This window comes from Taeniopygia guttata, chromosome 8 (assembly GCF_048771995.1).
Source record: "Taeniopygia guttata chromosome 8, bTaeGut7.mat, whole genome shotgun sequence".
Classification (NCBI taxonomy): Eukaryota; Metazoa; Chordata; class Aves; order Passeriformes; family Estrildidae; genus Taeniopygia; species Taeniopygia guttata.
In genome coordinates, this window is record NC_133033.1 from 26,076,145 (window position 1) to 26,092,027 (window position 15,883).

Here is a 15,883-nt window from a genome sequence, read left to right on the forward strand (position 1 = left end):
AAAATCTGTCAATCAATGTCTCTCTTGTTTAATTTTGTCACGTCAACACCATTTGGGTAATTTATCACATGCCCAGTAATTTTATTTTTACTTAATATTATTCTGTTTTCCATTAGTCTCTGGTCTTGTAGAACACGCAGCAGAGCTGTAAACTAATTTACATACAGGACTAGATATGCCTGTAATTATTCTTGAGAAGGCAAATCAGTGCCATGTCTGATTCTGTTTCCATATTAGCTGTAAAGAGAGAAAACACAGTGGAGAATATAGAGGTTTATAGTAGCAATGAAATGTAATTTAGGTGCTTATTTCCTATGGGAAAGGAGTAACTTGGAGTGTGGGTCCCACAGTCCTGTTAGTGCTAGAACAATCTCCCTTTTGTGGTCTGCCATTATTTCCTTTGCTCTTCTGCTACATCAATTCACCTGAAACCTGCCAGATAGAGGGCCTAAAATATTTATATAAATCTCTCAAGCTGGGAAACACTCAGCTTGTCCTAATTAATTTTAAAATGTGCATTTTCTACTTTTGGAGAGAGACACTGAGAATTGTTTGTTTTCCTATAAACAGCAAGCTGCTCTGTTAGGGATAGGGAGTAGCAGGATCCCTCATCAACATCAGCTGGGCCTGGGGTGCTCAGCCCTTCTGCTCAGCAGCTATAATTATCCCAAAGAATTAGGGATAATTCCCTGACACATATTCTTCATCTATCACTATCTCTTGCTGCTTTGTTTATTCATACTCAGTGATTCGCCTCCATTTCTGTGTTTTCCACTGCAGTTGCTCTTTAGGAACTGTCATGCTGTTTTATGGTAGTCTTTCTTGACACCGATGGAAACATTGGTTACATTGTGTTTTGTCAGACTAAAAGTTTTTTAGGGGCAATACCTATCCATAAAGCTTCTTTTTCCTAATCCCTGGGGACCAGTGAACCTCATGCTCTGACGCAAATATTGACTCTTGGATGTAAAGAGATCCTGAAAGACTTAAGCAAATAAGAGTTTCTCCCCCACTTTTTTATTTTATATACTTGAACAATTAAATTTTTAACATTTTTAAAAACTCCCAGCTTGCACTGGGTACATCCACTGCTAGTGGAAAATTAGCATTTCATTAACCATTTTGAACAGCTTCTTCTGTGCCTTCATCTAAAACAATCATCATATGCTTTTAGAAATTGCTGTGCACTTGCTCAAAGCTGTATTAGATGCCAGAAAACACACACAAAAAGAAGGCAACAAATTATTTGAATAACTCTTTGGTCAATATAAACAGTATATCTGAGCTGAATAGCTCTGCCTTGCAGTGGTTGGTCAAATCACAGCCTCAGAGAACATAATTGCTATTTTTTCAGAATATTGTAGTTCAGCAGTAGTTATAGTAGCTTAAGAATAGCAGTGATGCTCATACAATACATTATGTGTTTTTCTGTCTGATTGAAAAGCCTTACTTATTTTGTATCAAATTAATGCTTCCTATTTCTGTCTGAAATTGCTTATTGCAAACAATGCATAACAATAAAAAATATGAATTTCATATAGCTATTCAATATGTGGTTTGAACGAGGCTGTGAAGTCACTAAAATTGCAGACAACTTTTCTGAAGTGGTGTAGAATGAGCACTCTTCTGCACAACCACTCTGAAAGCTGCTGTGTGACAAGGAAATCCAGTGGAAAATGGGGAGGAGGGGAGATTTGTGGCAGAAGCACTGACTATGATGGTGGGTTGGGTTTAAATGTTTGGGAATTTTGGAAAATTAAGGACAAGGTGCTGAAATCTTTCTGCTTTTGAAGAAAGAACATGAAGCTGAAATGAGGACCAGCAGGGTTTAGAGCAGGCAGAATAAACCTGGCAATTAACCAGTGCAGAGATTGCTCCTTCTTAGAGACACAGTGAGTTGACAGGCAAAAAAACTGTCAAAGAAAAGCCCTGTTTTGCATGGACTAAGTTCACAGGAGGAAAAAAGCTCTTTTAAAGCCCTTATCATTGTCCCCTCTTGCCTAATGCCTGTGAATTTTTCCTTGAAGATTCAAATTACTCTACTTGGTTTCCATACGTGAAAAAGAATTTTAGTCACCGTTGAGGATAAAGTTATAGAAAGTGTTCTGGGAAGATTCCCCACAGTAATTTAGTTTAGGTCCCCTTACAAAATTTGTGAAAATTTGCATTATCTGTACTGTTACTCTTGGATTTGCAATCTAATTTTATCTGTGACCTAATTCATATGTTACATGATGGTATTTTATTCAAATGCAGAGGTTTCTGGGTGGCCATAAGTAATGTCAGTCACAGTCCAAATTTAAAAAATTGTCAACCTTTTACTGCATACTTCACTAATTACATATGCAACCATCTTGGAGATGGGGCAGAGTGCCCATCATGTCTGTAAATGGCGGGTGATCCCTATCAAAATGCAGGGAATCATGCCTTTGGAAATGGTAGTGGCAATGCAAATCGTATGAGATTTCAGGCCCTTCCAAAAAGTTCTGTAGTAGTTGTGATTCTACACCTTGTTTTAGTTCAAATAAAACAAGGTTTTTTTGGTTGAAACTGTTCTTTGGTCACCTGGAGAATTATTTCTGTATTCTTGGGCAGGAAGGCTGGAGATTATCCTTTGCAATCTGTCACCTCATTAAATTCCTTTCTGGCAGAAACATTATTCCCCAGAAACATGATCTTACTGAGACTTAGTCTTAGGATATTGTAGTGTTATCTGTATTGCCTCTACCCTAACAACACAGTAAAAAGTAAATAATGCAGCAGCCCTCGAGAAGCCATATAGCTCCTGACTTATTGAGAGAGAATTCAAAATAAATATCTGTAAATTATGTTTTTCCCAGCTTAAAAAGTTCAGAAGCAAAGACAGAGTTGCTTTCAGAGTTTTTACTTGGTGACCTTGGTGTCCTGTGTTTGAGTATTTTGTATGAATTATGCCTGCATGCTTTCCAGCATCAATATGAAGACGGTGTTTCGCACAGACTCATGTTTCGTCCTGCTCCTTTCATTATTCTGCTGGTTACCTCACATCCCTATTCACTTCTGAATGCTAGGCATGAAGGAAAGAGAATAATAATAATTCCCCACCAGCATTTGGATCAATAGTTCATATTTTTCAGAATCATGACAATTTGGCAATGTCTCCAATTCCACATAATGTTCAACGTCCCTTACCAAATTACATTCCTTTTTTCCCCTTTTACAGTTTTTTTTCCCCACAAGAGTAGGAATTTTTTTTCATCATTTTCCCTGATTTTCTTATTCTTAACAGTGGAAGCAGACTGTATAGTGTTCAATTCTGTTTTATTATAGTTAAGGTATAAAAAGTGATCAAAGAGGTCTCATTTTCTGCCCTAGTAACCTAAGTGTTTCAAAGTGAATTCAGCTTTGCTGTTGCACTCTAAGAAGCCCTACTTAGTACTTCACTTTCCTGGAAACTAATTCAACTTGTTTTCTGATAATAAAGTTCTTCACTTACATACCTCAGAGGGAAAAAGATGATGAAAGTGGTTGAATTCAATAAGGGATTACTAACACAGAAAAAAAGCTGGTGTGTTCTTTCTCCCCCACCCATGCATGTGGTGATTTATCTGCAAGAGGGAAAAACTGTATGGTCAGGTCAGCAATCCATATGTCTCAGGTTGCTGTTGCTCTTCCTAGATACTGTAATATCATTTAGAATGCTGGTTGTGGACTATTTCTGTGTTGAAGAAAGTAATTTTGGATACAGCTGGTTGGTCTGGGGGTGTAAGTCTCCCCTACATGCTTATTTTAAGTGCTCTTAAATAGAACTAACACCTGGTAGTATCTCTTTGAATGGAAAATTACACCTCCAACGTCTTATCAACAGTGCCCAAGTTTTCTGACAGAGGTTGTGTGAGTGCCCTCTCTGTGTAAATAATGCATATTCTATCTCCCAAAGTGTCTTTCAAGTTTCTACAAGTTCCTGTCTTCCATCTACTCACTCTTGTTTGTGCTACACTATTTTAAATCCACAGACCTGAACATTTGTAATCTCTACTTGATTCTTGAAAGGAGCTATATTAAAAAAAAAAAAAAATCCATGCCTGTTCTTAATCTTATTTTGCTTCCAAACAAATCCAAGACTTCTCAAAGATTGTTAAAGCAACAAAATTTTTTAAAAGCCTCCAGAGAAATTGAAAAATGAATGTATGTACTCATCCATACATACTGAGCCACTGGCTACACTCTCATCAAGTCTTAGCATCATTCAGAAACATTTAAAGTTGCAAAAGGCCTCTAAGGCCATTGAGTCCAAACATAAACTCTTTTATGCCACCAGCATAAAAAATACTTGCTCAGTCTAATTCTGGGCAGGGAGTCAGGCCTCCAGACTGTCACAGCTCAGGTGAGTGCTGATTATAAATCATTGCTGACAGAGGGACAGGCTTGTCTTTCTACTTCCGACAGGAGCTTCCACCCTAGAAAAGAAATTCTCTTGGAGAAACATCTTGACTGTGCTTCAGGGAAAAGTAGTGCCCAAAATCTCTTGAAGAAGTAATCTATACCTTACTGTAAAATAGCAAGAATTTTCTGAACTTTAACTTGTCTTTTCTGTATTTCTGGAACAAACTCTCATTTTGTAGAGAGTAGAAATAAGTATTAGCTTATAAGTTTTCACAGTGATAAACTGTGAAAACAAAATTATTCTCCTGAGTGTTTAAACAACTTCTCAAAAAAGTTGTGGTTTATTCTGGAAGTGTAAGTTTTGAGAATTACTGGATATTCAGCTCTGCAGATGACATCTGGGAGAAGTGGCACATCCTGCACACAACACCTTCATAAATAAATATCTACAAGTGAGGACACTTCAGAAACAGAAAAATCCTGACAAAATGAAATTTGTGTGGAGCCTCTTCTCTTCCCTGCTGTACTTCTTAATTTGCATAATGGCCTGATGTGTTAGCACAGAAACCTGTAAGAAACTGGAAGGAATGAAAAGCCCTTTAGAAACATTGGATTATTTATTCAGTGTAATTTTGGCTGGTGCTTCATATTTGAGGAACAGCTGGGAGCAGAGCACTCAAAATGCATATAATTTCTGTAAAATTCTTATGCAGAGTATCATCTAACATGTTGCTTTTTCCTTAGTTCATCTATTGTCCTTTAAGAAATACCATCTGAGTGAACCTCTTGGCAAAATGTTTGAATTTAAATTTTCAATATATAGTCATATTATAGACATGCATGCATTAAATTAGAATGTCTGTTGGAGAACCAATCATTCATACATAATGGAAACTATTTCATTTTCTATGCTATCCATTCAATTATTTACATCCCAAGATAGGAGCTTGCTCATAAAACTTGTCTGTTTTTATTTTCCACTCCCCAGGAAGTGAAATTCATGAGTTTAGGAGGTAGTGCAAGAATTATGATAACAAAACTTCCTTAAATTTCAATTCAATCATTAAAAATGTCTAATCCTTAGATTAACTGAAGACAAGACGTAGCTCTTGCAGTTCAGTTTAAGAGCTTGACAGATGCACTGCAGGAACTAGGAAATCCCTGGGAAACTTCAGAGAATTCACATTTTAACTCACAGGGTTTATTTAGAGCAGATATTTGGAACATCAAGATGGGTCCAGGATGATATCAAAGAAAGAGGAATTTGGTGAAATTAGCCCATGCAGGAATGATACAGAATCCAAATGGCTCAGGACTCCTAGAGTTGCACAGCACAATGTCCGGGTGGCTTTTGAATATCTCTGAGGAGGAAGGCCCCACAATGTCTCTGGGGGGAACTGTGACAGTGCTCGTTCACCTTCACAGTAAAAACAGGTTTCTGTGTCCCTGATGCTGGAGAGAACAATCTGTGTTTGCGTGTGCCCGTTGCCTCTCGTCCTTTCACTGGACACCACTTTGTACCCTTTCTGTAAAAGTTCACATACCTTAGCAGATGATCTCCAGGTTGCCCAGTCCCAGTTTGATTTTAGGAAGCATTTCTTGACAGCAAGAATGGTTAAATACAGTAACACACTTCCTAGAGAGGTGGCCAGTGCCCCAAGCCAGCAGGTCTGGATGTGCATCCAGGACTCCATCACCCCAGGTGCCAAATCTGCCTTTTGTTCTTGTTGAATTTCACAGACAGTGGTTGCCCAGTATTCTAATTTATGAAAATATCTCTGTAAGGCCTCTCTACCCTTGAGGGAATCAATTGTTTCTCTTAATTTAGTCAACAAAGTTAGTTTCAATCAATTTCCATGCCCAGGTTTGATAAGAACATTGAAGAGAAATCGAGGTACTATCATTTCAACCTCTATCAGTTTCTCCCATGACAAATAAAATATAAGAAGGAATAGATGAAGATGAAAACACTTGAAGAATTCTGCCATTAATGTTCATTCACTCTGGTGCACACGAAACAAGGCTGAATCCCTGTCTCCAAATTTTTGGATAGTTACAGTCCTAGATCCCAGAAAATTTTACTTTACCTTTTCCTCTCCATCTTCTAATTACTCTTTCACATAACCTTACTAAAAACTTTAAAGTACTGAAGAGTACCTTCTGCAAAACTGATGTTCAGTTGAGTTTAGTTGATGTTCAACTGGATTTAGTGCATCACATCTCATATAATTGCTGTTCCAGAGGGATATCTTCCCCTTTCTTCTTACTACTTAGGAGGAGAAATACTTGAATATAGTACAATTTCTGAATACACAATAAATCTCTAACTGAAGAATATTTTTTCAGTGAGAGTGTTCTTGATTCTTTTGTTTCCTGAGGCTAAGGAGTAGTACATAAAATGTATGAACTGCCAGGAATACCCTACAGATATGAGCTTATTTTTAATCTGGATGATGACCATTTAATTGTTTATGCATTTAAGACAAAGGCTTTAAACTACTGTTCAGGAAAACATTTCACATTTTCAAGATTTCTCTTCCATTTGCAATTTTGTAATCTTCAACTTTCTTAGGCTGGTATTCAAATAAATGTTGTTGAGGAAGTCACTAGTTGCAGTAAACTCTGTGTTGATGTTGATGCCCCTTGAAAGATAATTCTGTGAACTCTGTGATGAGTGCTACAAGTGGTCTGAACACCTCTACTTTATACAGCCCGATTTTCAATAAGCAAACCCTGAAAATTTACTATGGAGCTCTTATTTTTACATAGAAATGTATTATGGGGCAGGTAAACAAAGGAAAAGCAGGTCTGAGTATATTCCCATTAAAAAAACATGCAGGACATGAAGCATGTTAAATCCACAAGATTACAAGCAGCATGCTTTGGTCCCTATTCCATTCTATGCCATAACCTTTTCTCAGCCACCAGCACTCAGTGCAAAGCAAAATCTTCACCCAAATCTTCACCCACCACAACCAAAATCACTTTCCAAGACTTGGCAGATTTCGCTTGTGAAATATGCCCTCAATCACCATTTGGTTTCTTAGACCAAAGAGAAAAACTGAAACTGAGATATTTCTCTCCCTGTCCCAAATATGGTGATCAGCAAAATATAAGGGAAACTGTAAGAAGTCATCTCTAAAAATAGCAGAATATGTTTAAAATACTGAGGACCGTGTCATATGAAAGCAATGAAAGCACAAAATAAAAAGAACTATCACACCTTGCAATTATCTGTATAAGAAGATTAAACAGCTCAATTCCTTTCTTTTCTTTCCACAACTGAGTTTATCTTCATTCTCACAGTAGACACAAAACGAGACTGGCAGACTTTAAAGGCAAATGGAAGAGTTTTAGGTTTCATCATTAATGTTATTTAATAGTTTTATCACTTTTCCTCCTTATCCCTCATTAGGCAAACAAATGTTTCACATATAATAAATAGAAATTCATAAGATCTCTCTTAGAGAAGTGAAAGAAATAAAGTGGAGGGGGTTTATTATCTAAGAAACCAGAAATTTTATTTTTTAGATTTTCTAAACACTTAATACTGGCAATGAAAATGATGAGCAAGTAGTAACAGATTAGCTGGTTTTGAACAGTTTCAGTAATGGTTTTTTTCCCTTTTTATTGCACATGCTTTCATAGTTGTTGATCTTTAATTTGAGTAGTTGGGGCTGAACATATTGTATTTAATGCTATAGAAGTAGTGGTGTCTCCTTTCAATTAGCTTGCATTTATAACCTAAGTTCTTCTAGATACGAGCATAATTCATACCTTTCATTTATTCTCGAACAGATGGTTACAATCTTTTTAATGACCTACTGTTAAGCTGTATGTAAGCCTCCTGTATGTCCTGCTCATCTTTCACTCCAATGTTATATTTAATTGAGTAGCTGTAAATATGATAGTGACATTGTAGTGTTGGCCAGTGATAACAAACACTTGTATCTAAACAACAGTAACTAAAAATCCTACAAATTTCTGCTGGAGCACATAAGTTTACACCCAAAATGCACATATTATAAATGATTGCTTGAACTTTTAGGTCTTGCCCAGGCAATTATTATTTTGCATTCATAGGAAAATTTTCCTAGGTGCTGTTTCCAGCAGCTAGGTTGATGATGAACTGGTAGCCCAATACAATTAAGAGTCCTGTTATTTTAGATCTTATTTCAGCTTGCTGCTTGCTAAATTACAGTTTACCCACAAACATCTATCCTAGCCTCTGGCCAAGCATTTTCATATAGGCAGGATATCACCTACATCATCTGAGATGTCCTGCAGGGCACACTGCTGGCATAACCTCCGGGGCTGAGGAATCCTTACCCTGGAGAGGACAGGACACCTCTGGCTGTTAAACAGCATGCTGCTGCCTCTGGTAGCTCCTGCTGGAAATGGTGTTTGTCCCACACCCAACACATCGCTGAATTCCCAAAGAATGATTTGTTCTGGCTTTTGGGTTGCTGTCTGCAGGTGCCTCTATGAGCCCACAGCACCTTCAAGTTACCTCGTGCTTGTTGGAACTCAAAATGTCCCTCAGACATTTTTGGAGGTTCCAGGTCCAGGTCAGAAACATTTGAGACCCTGGCAGGCAGCTGGAAACAGCTGTGATTTTGGGTTTGAGCCATGGAATGATTTACCAACTTTGCAGGAAGAACAAGAAGTCACAAAAGTTTAGATGTTATAGTAGAAGTAGTTACAAAGTAGAGGGAAGAATTTTTTTAATATTGTACAAGGGGGTTTTAACACCTGTACAGGGGGATTTTTACTTTGTACATGGGGGTCAGAGATTTTAAGATGGAGGAAAGTGGGCCAGTCCTGTTCCTCCTTCTTATTCCTTGCCTCCATGTTCTTGGTGGTGTTGGCACTCACAGATTGGTTTAGAGTAGAAAAGCACCATTTAATATAGGTATTAGGCATTGGGGAAAACTATAAACATGTAACACGTAATGTACCATATAAAAGACAGCAGCAGCCCTGGGCGGGGAGAGAAGAAGCAGTCGGGAGTCAGAGAGGATGTCAGGGTGTGTGTGTGCCTCTGCCTGAGCTGCTGAGCAAACCACAGCAGCCTGAGAAGAAAATCTTTTACATAACTTGCAATAAACTGCCTTGAGACCGAACAACAGAGACTGCTGAGCCTTTCTTTGGAAGCACGGCTTGGAGGAGAGACTTTTCCACCACACGGAACCCCTGAACCAGGCCGGGGTTCCGTCAGTGCTGATCCCTTTGGCCTCCCATTCCTCTCTCTCTAAGGCAATGCTACAGAACCAGTGGGCAATGATTATTATCATTGCTGCTTGTAACGAAGGGATGGGACTGTTTTTGGGCTAAGAACAATTTATTGCTCAGATAACATCAGTCTCAGAGGCTGTGAGATGTTAAAGGAGCAATGTCGTTATCAGACATGAACAGAGAACACAGAAGCCTGGTAAGTTCAAAAGAGAAAAAGGGTTAATTTTATTTCTGACTTCATAATATACAGAATTATAAAGTGACAGTGGATTGGAGGATAAAATTGTTACCTCTCCAACCACACTGATCAAACTAATAGTTTATTAATTTTCTCTTTCTGCAAAGACGAATGCAAAACAATCATTATTTACATGAACAGTGTGTGAGAACTTTAGTAGAAATATGTAAACATTATTAGAAGGTTAAAGAACTTTTATGAGAACATTAAAGATTTTACAAGAACTATAAAAGAACACACTTTTAAAAATCAGGGTAACAGAGCAAGCTGTCAGGCAAGCTCAGGAGTAGTCACAGGTTTCTTCATTACAAGGCAATATGTAACTTTCTAACCTAGTTAGAAAGTTGCCACAGGGTTTATTTTGTTTTTCTAACCTATCACCTTTACTTAATTCTGCTGCACTATGGATGCTCTTGTCCAATGGGCTCCTGTCTCACATACACACATATGCTTCTATTATAATTTCTAAACTCTTAGTTTATTCTATCCAACCACACCCATACATTATAAACCCTTCACCATTTTATCAAACAGTTTCTCACTTACTTAAGGCATATTCTTACTTACAACTATAGAAATATAAGTTTATGATTTTTTTGCTTAATGTCTCTGTATTGCATTTTTACACCAAACCAGGCTTCTCCCAAGGCTGCAAATCAAACCCTTCCATGTCTTTGTTTCTATTTTTCTGATTCCCACTGGGAGGCATCAGGCACTGGATGCAGATCCACATCTAACCCTGAGTTTGGGGGCACTGGGTAAGGGCAGATACCAACACTGAATTGTAATCTCTTTCCCAGCTTTGCTGACAGTAATTGAGAAGACACCTTGGTCGGTGTTGTCACCTTGGCATTATGTTTTAGATGCAGATAAATAAACTGATAGTTTTGTTTGGAGAAAGGAAAGAATTCCAAGTAGTAAGACTCTCAACTAATATAAAATTGCACTGATCCCACTGGGGACATGCTGATCTTCCTAGCCAAAAATCTATTTTTTAGTGTCATTGTGGGATCATCAGCTTTCCTCATGTACACATAAAAGGAGATTTTAACTAATAGACCATAACAAAGTTGGAACTGACTTCTTATGAAGAACCAATTTATGCCCCTGTGTGAATACCTTCATAAATTATCCACAGAAATCAAAGTTTATTCTGAATTCTTAACTCTTTCCCTAGCTGGTGAATGCTTTCTGTGACATTCTAGCTTAAGACTCAGATTCTTGTATACACGCAGTACATTTGATTTCTAAATTGTGACTTGCAAGCTAATTACTGATCTCAGGCTCTGAAGTCCACACAAGTTAAAAAGAGTAAAACTGAAAAATAAGTCAAAATATCTTTCAGCTCTTCTTCTTGACACCACCTTAGGCTCTCTTATATTTCTTCTCTCATTAGCTGAGATAGTATCTCTGATTTAGTTCTTCCAGAAGTAGTATTTGTATCTTTAACAGATGCATCTCTCTGACACCATCCATGGCCCTGACCTTCACAAACAGTGTATTTTTAATGTCCTTGTGTGCCTTTGGGGAAGGTCACAGTGCAAGATGGTTTGTAGTCGACCAACTCGTAACTAACTTGTAACACAGGTCAAAGAGTCACAGCTAAGAAAACTTATTTTTGTAGTAAAGATCAACCATTTTTTTTAAAATTTGTTCTATTTTCTCAGGGTGTCCTCAGCTCCCCATCTCCCCTCTAAGAATGAGTTTTGTTATTCAGATATGTGGTTTAATTGGGGTCACCAGATCTGCAAAAGGGATGGATTATGAACAGGAGGAACTGCAAGATCCACATTTGAGTTGGAAACTAGAAAAGAGTAAAGAAGTCTATCTTTGCTCCTGATGCTTGTGTTGAGCTGGAAATTCTAGTGACACCATAAAATTTTTTTATCTAGTGGAATAATCAATTCTTGGGAAAAAAAAAAATTCTAAATCCTTTGGAGAGGTCTAGGCAACCTGAACACCTGACACATACAGGAAGATGCTGTGGTCTTGAAAAGTAGAGAGTCCTCTCTCTGAAATGTAAGATAGCATTTCCAAAAAAAAGGTACAGATTAATCCATGAAGCTCATCTGTGAAAAACAGTAAGATCAGAAATATTTTTTGTAGATTTTAATCCACCTTGAAGCCCATTCCTATTCTATTCTGGTCGTAATACCAACAATTACTTTTTCAAACAATCTCCCCAATTAGCTAGAAAAGGTCAACTGAACTGTTAGCTGAGCAGATTTTCCTGTAGTAACATCTACTTTCCATTTTGGATGCCCTTACTACCTGATTATTCAGTATTTTAAAAAAAGAAAGGAAATTACATTTGCTATTAAGGAATTGCTATGTATTCCAGTATATAATTAGAATTACTCCTAGCATGGTAATAGTAGAACAGTTAGTTAATCTTCCAACAACATAAATCCAATTTTGACCCACTCTAAAAGTCATAGTTTAATTTTTTTTTTGAAGCATTTTCAGAAGAAACAAGCACCAGCTACATCATTTTACAGAAAGGAAAATAATCTTTGTAGCTTTAGATACAATTAGCCTTTATGAGCTTTTGAGAAAGCAACATAGTTTCTTGACAGGATGTCTGTACTTTCTTTGCCTGGATTAATATAATCTATCACCTTTTATTTTGGCTTTTATAGTTGCAATATTTAAAAGTTCTCACGTCTCTACCAAAGATTACCTTAGGCTGTGCATACAACTGCTGTCCGTCTTCAAAACCTGACAAAAATTGATTTATTTCTTCTTTAACTCTTACAGATGTGGTTCCTCTATCATAATATTTAGTTGATATGTTTACTGGACTCTGTATGCCCAAGAGACTGACACATGGCAAAGCTGCAATGTGGCCCCCTTGGAAATGAACTAATACACTCCTGAGAATGACCAATGTGTCATCATCGTTTTAGAAGGCTAAAAGTATGTTAATCAATGCAAATTTTTTCCAAAACCCTGAGTTGTGTGGATAAATATGTCCTAAAATTTAAGAGGATGTTATTTGTACATTTGAATACGTAGAACATTAATTGATCCTTGCTATTAAAAAACATATACTTTAAAAAACTTTAAATCTGGAACAGAATGTATTTCCATCAGCTCTAATTTACCTGCACTTTATAAATATTTTTGTTCGAGAATATTCTTGTAATGTTGGAATAACAGATATCATTATTCATTTATTTCTTATAAAATATTCCATTAGATGGGAGGCATAAAGATATATCATGCAACTCATTTGCAGGGGAATAAATATCAGCACAACACGAAACATGGATGACTGATTATGTTCCATGTTAATTTAATATTCATCATCAAATCCATTCCATAGCAGGACTTAGCCCTGTGTATGCTCATACAGCACTGAGTGAGATTCAAACTGGCCATGACACCAAATTCAGGAGGCAATACTTCCCTGGCTTCTACTAAGAATTTATGAAAATTATGAGAATGTAAAAGCAAAAGCAGGAAATATTGATTGCATATATATGTATTTCACTGCTCCATAGTCTGCAAATTAATTTGATGGTGTCCATTTCTGATTTTCTGTTTCAAAAACTAGGTTTTTGTTTTTCTTAGTTACTTTTATTAATTCTTTACAATAGCCCGTCACTAACGTCAGTTTTAAATTTCCTTTTTTTAGAATTAATTACTTCTTCTTCCTCTTCAAAATCCCCTTAGTCTTCCTTAAGGAAATTAAACTGAATTTTTAAGGAATTGTAATTTGCTTTTTCTTCACTGACAGATTTCTCTCATTTCTATATGCTAATTATTTTTTAACAGAATTTATAACCTATTTTTTAACAAAATTAGTAAAGTTGTGTTGTTGTGTCTCACGAAGTCGCATGTCTACCTGTTCAAGGTACAGGTACACTGAGGTATAAATAAGAAAGCACTGCCAGAAGCAGGTACGTACTCCACATGACATAAAATATGCATTAGTGTCTTGCAAACTGTGGGGCTCCAGAATTTTACAGGCTTTTATTGAAATAAGTATACATCCAAAGCCTATTTCTTTTGATATAGATAGAAATTCTGCCTGAAATCCATACTGATGAGCATTTTTTACACCTTCAACAACATCTTTTTGCATGTTTGCTCGCTAGCTGTCCTGTTACAGAGATGTAATAAATGTATGTAGTAGTGGGAAGAAATTGTATGTTGACATAAGTTGAGTCAGATTTACATTATGTAGCCTACTGCCTCTTTCTCTTTTTCCAGGACTAAATCAATAAATGAGGACAATTGTGTGCAAATGGTGTTTAAATTGACTTGGTATGAGTGGAGAGGGATGAATCAAAGCCTGTGTCTCTGTATGTGGGGGCAAAATGTGTGTGAGGGTTTATTGCTAATGGAATTTGAGGTTGAGAGTGGATGATGAAAAGGTAACTATTATCCTGCCACAGAAAGTAACACTAAGAAATGAGGGGATGGGCACGTTCTGTTGCAAGCCTCAAAAGTTTTTCAGGACAAGGTAATTCAAAAGATTCCTAAAAATTTATTTAGATGAGTGGTGTTCCTTTGTGACCTTCAGTTTATCTTTCTTATCAATTAATTCCAACATATTAAGAAAAATCTATTGGCTATTTCTTGAGGAAAGAGGTCTCTAAGAAAGTATCCAAGACTCTTTCAATTTGCTGAAGGAGTCAGGACAAGACATGGATAAAATAAAATGAGGATTATATGACAAAGCATTTTAATATGTACCTTCTGTATAGCAGAAGGTGGAGAGCCAAGCTTGACAGTGTTTTCCTAGAAAAGATTTGAAAAGTGAAAGATACAGCATAGCTTTCAACTCCACAAAAGAATTTTCACCTTGCAGTATTTAACCTTTTTGGTTTTGTCTGTCATATGTTTGCCTTCTTTTCCACTACTGAGAAAGGTTTTTTTCTTGCCCAGCCTGCAGGTGCCTAATGCATAAACACTTACTAGTGTCATCACACATATGCTGCAGTTAGCCATTCCTGACAATTAGCATCCTCTGGTTTGACTTCCAAAGAGAAAACGTTTATTTTAAATACTTAGTTTAAAGTTGAGTATGCCTTAACTGTGATAGTTTTAGTATTGCCTTTGTATTTCATCAAGAGTTTAAAATGTTAATTTGTGTAGTGTGTTTTAGTGTTTTACATGTCATAAGCTCTCATTTTCAAGCATAGATAATAGAAAAATAGATTCTAGGAATGTAAGTGAAAAGCCATATATAGTGTATAACACACTTAAATTTATATAGTCATTTGGGACAGATATTTCATGTTCAATATTTGAGTAAAAGCTAAGAAAACACATGAATAGGAATCTCAAAGTTGCCTGAAAAAATGCACTGACGTCCCCAAAGTGATTTCAGTGCTCTTTTCTGTGCAAGTTTAATTTTCTGAAGTATTATAGTCCCCAGTGATTTCAAACTTCAATATTTTCCCTCTCACAAGCCTCCTTTTACTTTTCAATTCAGCTCTTCTGTTCCATAGCCATGACCAAATTCTAACCTACATAAAAACACCAAATGTTATCCCTTGGATGTCTAAGCAGGATGGACTTCTCCACACTGAGGTTAAAGGTTTCACAGGAGTTTGTAGAAGCAGAGAATCGTGGAATGCTTTGGTTTGGGAGGGACCTTAAAGCCCATCCAATGCCACTCCCTGCCATGGGCAGGGATGTGGCAGCACATTTCTCTCTCTCAGGATTTTTCATAGAGCTGCACAGAGAGACAGAAAGAGAAAACAATTTCTGTTTCTGCTCCTTGTTTTTCTCATGAGGAATGTGTTTGGAGAATTGTTTACCTAGGGTGATTGCTTGATTGGATTCTGGTGAGGATTGTTTGAGCCTGATGGCCAATCCAACCCACTTGGGGCTGGACTCTCCAGAGAGGGTCACGAGTGGTGTTAGTTAGAGATATAGTTAGAACAAGTATGTTTGTAGTTTTAGTATCTTCCTTTATGTAGTATATTAATGTATTTTAGCATAATTATAATAAAGAAATCATTCAGCCTTCTGAATTGAGTCAGACATCCTCATCTCTTCCCATCAGTTTTGCCTGCATTTACAATACAGGGA